The sequence below is a fragment of the Rattus rattus genome, chromosome 8, assembly GCF_011064425.1.
Source record: "Rattus rattus isolate New Zealand chromosome 8, Rrattus_CSIRO_v1, whole genome shotgun sequence".
Lineage (NCBI taxonomy): Eukaryota > Metazoa > Chordata > Mammalia > Rodentia > Muridae > Rattus > Rattus rattus.
This window is the reverse complement of record NC_046161.1, coordinates 62,448,621-62,451,460: the sequence shown is the minus strand read 5'-3', so window position 1 is coordinate 62,451,460 and position 2,840 is coordinate 62,448,621. Positions and strand designations below refer to the sequence as shown.

Below are 2,840 nucleotides of genomic sequence, written 5' to 3'. Positions count from 1 at the left end.
GTTCCCCATGGCTTCCTCAGCCTGATATCGTATAGCAGCCAGGACCACCTGCCCATGGATAGCACCAACCACAGTGAGCTAGGCCGTCCTACATCCATCCTTAATCAAGACAATACCGCAAACACTCGCTGACAAGCCAATTTTGTGTGAGCATTTTCTCAATTAAGATTTCCTCTTCCCAGAAATGTCTAGGTTTGTATCGGGTTGACAAAAACCAATGAGCACAGAGATTTAGTGAGACAGTGTTTCAAAATAAAAAAGTAAGTGGATATAGCTAGGGGTACAGGTAAGTGGTGAAGCACTTGTCTAGCATGCACAAATACCTAGGTTCAATACCCAGCACTTCAAAAAGTAAAAACTGTAGATAAATAAATCATAAAGTATATATATATATGTATGTATATATATATATATATGCGTTAGCATATCTATATTATAAGGGCATCACTAGAGGTAACATCATAAAATATTGCAAGGATATATTGCAAAAAACTATACCAACAAAAAAGTAACAAGTGGCTGGGACGTGTGTGGAAGGCCCCCAGGGATTGTCGTGGTGTCAGATGCACAGAGTAGAGGTCTGTGTCCAAGGCTCGGTGTTCTCTGAGACCAGGAGCCACAAAGGCTTTGTCCAAGGATCCGAAACCACTTTGCAGTCTACATACTTTGACACCAGTTCCCAGCCCACCTGTGATTACAGATATGAAACTTGGAACTCTGGGACAAATGGAGGCCACAAGAACTATGGTTATGGCTATGGCCAGGATAACATCACCAACTATGGGTACGGTATGGCCACTTCACACTCTTGGGAAATGGCTGGCTCTGACACAAATGCAAACCCTAGTGCCTCAGGTAGTGCTAGCACCGATTTGGTTTTATCCAGATTTAACCAGCGCGTAGATATGATAACACACTTGGAGACAGACATGATACAAGGACGTGTGTACAGATCAGAAGGTGGAGAAATATACGACTCCTGTGAGGCCTGTGCCTCAAGGACCATCCTGAACGAACGAGACCTCTACCGGTCGAGCTATGACTATGGCGAGCTTGACCCTGAGATGGAAATGGCCTATGAGGGTCAATATGATGCCTATCATGACCAATTTGAATGCACAGAGGAGATACATTTGGTCCAAGGGCTCAGGGCTAGGTCTGGGATGGCCAGAGTGGACAGCCAATGGCCTCGGGCTATAGGCGCATGGGGGAAGACCCCATGGGAGCCTGGGGCCAGTGCATGCCTGGCGCCTCCTGGCTGCTCTCCCTCTTCTCCCAGAACATCGTACCCGAGTACGGCATGCGTGGTAGGGGTGCCTCCTCTGGTGGCTCCCGATTTGGCTTCGGATTTGGCAATGGCATGAAGCAGATGAGGCAGACCTGGAAGACCTGGACCACAGCCGACTTCCAGACCACAAAGAGGAAGAAAAGCAGGGTGACAGTCCTGATGAGCCGGACAGCAAAGCCACAAGAACAAACTGCTCAGACAACCGTGACTCCGACAATGACGAAGGACCTGAGGGGAAAGCTGCAGAGGCACCGAAAGCGCTGAGGCTATGGGGAAAGGCTCCAGAGCAGAAGAGGATGAGGAGGGAAAAGAGGATGGGAGAGAAGAAGGCAAAGAAGATTCAGAGAAAAGGGCCCTGACCGCCCAGGATGAGAGCGGCCAGGCCAAGCGCAAGTTGCACAAAAGCGAGAAGAGCCAAGAGAAACAGAAAAAGTGGCAGCGAGACTGTAAGGTGGAAAGGATCCAGTTTGGGTGTTCTCCCTGCAAATATCGGACCGTCTATGAGGATGAGACGTGTAGCCACCTTGACGGCAAGTTCCACAAGGAACACTTCAGATACATAGGTACCAAGCTTTCCAAGCAGACCGCCGACTTCCTGCAGGAATATGTCACCAACGAGACCAAGAAGACAGAGGAGCTCCAAAAACTGTAGAGAACCTTGATGGTCTGATCCAACAAAGCTACAGAGACCAACATCTGACCCAAGAAATTGCTATGGAGCATTTTGTGAAGAAGGTGGAGGAGGCCCATTGTGCGGCCTGTGACCTTTTCATCCCCATGCAGTTTGGAATCAACCAAAAGCATCTGGAGACTATGGACGACAACCAAAACCTCAGGGGCGAGAATCCTTCCCCTGACAGACCGGAAGAGGAAAAGAAACAAGATGAGGTGGAGGCTGGCACTCTGGGTAAACGGGCTCCAAGGGAAGCAACAGGACTCACAGAGGCCATGCCTGCACAGTCCCCCCGTTCCCCTGCAGCCCACCCCAGGGACTGCAACATCAACCCCTCTGCCACCACCAGGGGAGGAGGAGAGCCCAGTACCCTTGCTAGGCATTGCAGTGCCAGATCCGCCGGATCCCGGGCCTCGACATGGAAGAGGACGAGGAGAGCGGAGAGGGTCCATAGCCCTTACCGGGCAGGGCTCAGGTAGCCGTGGCTGGAAGCCCAGAGTAATAAAGTGCTTTCCCAACTGAGGGGGGAAAAGGTTAGTTAGGATGCATAAATTTGTTGAAAGATGTCATTATCATAGCTGACACAAAAAGATGGAGACAAACTTGAACAGCCACCCCTAGCAGAAGAAATTAAATTAATAATCAGAACTGCTTAACAGGGGAAATTTTAGTGCCAGATGACTTTTCAGGTTAATTTTGTCAAAAATCAAAAGAATACCAATCATATGCAAATTGTTTCCACAAATAGAGTTCTCACAATTTTCAAATTATTCAATGAGTTTACAGAATCTGACTGTCCAAACATGAGTTTTATAGGAAAATCAAATCCAAGCATATCTTGTAAAGAAAATTAAATCTTTACAAAAAAAATTTTTTTTG

General features: G+C 47.9%; 1 pseudogene; it reads left to right on the top strand.

Moving 5' to 3' along the window:
- Positions 1–563: 563 nt before the first annotated feature.
- Positions 564–2,415, top strand: LOC116908201 (annotated as a pseudogene).
- Positions 2,416–2,840: the final 425 nt, after the last annotated feature.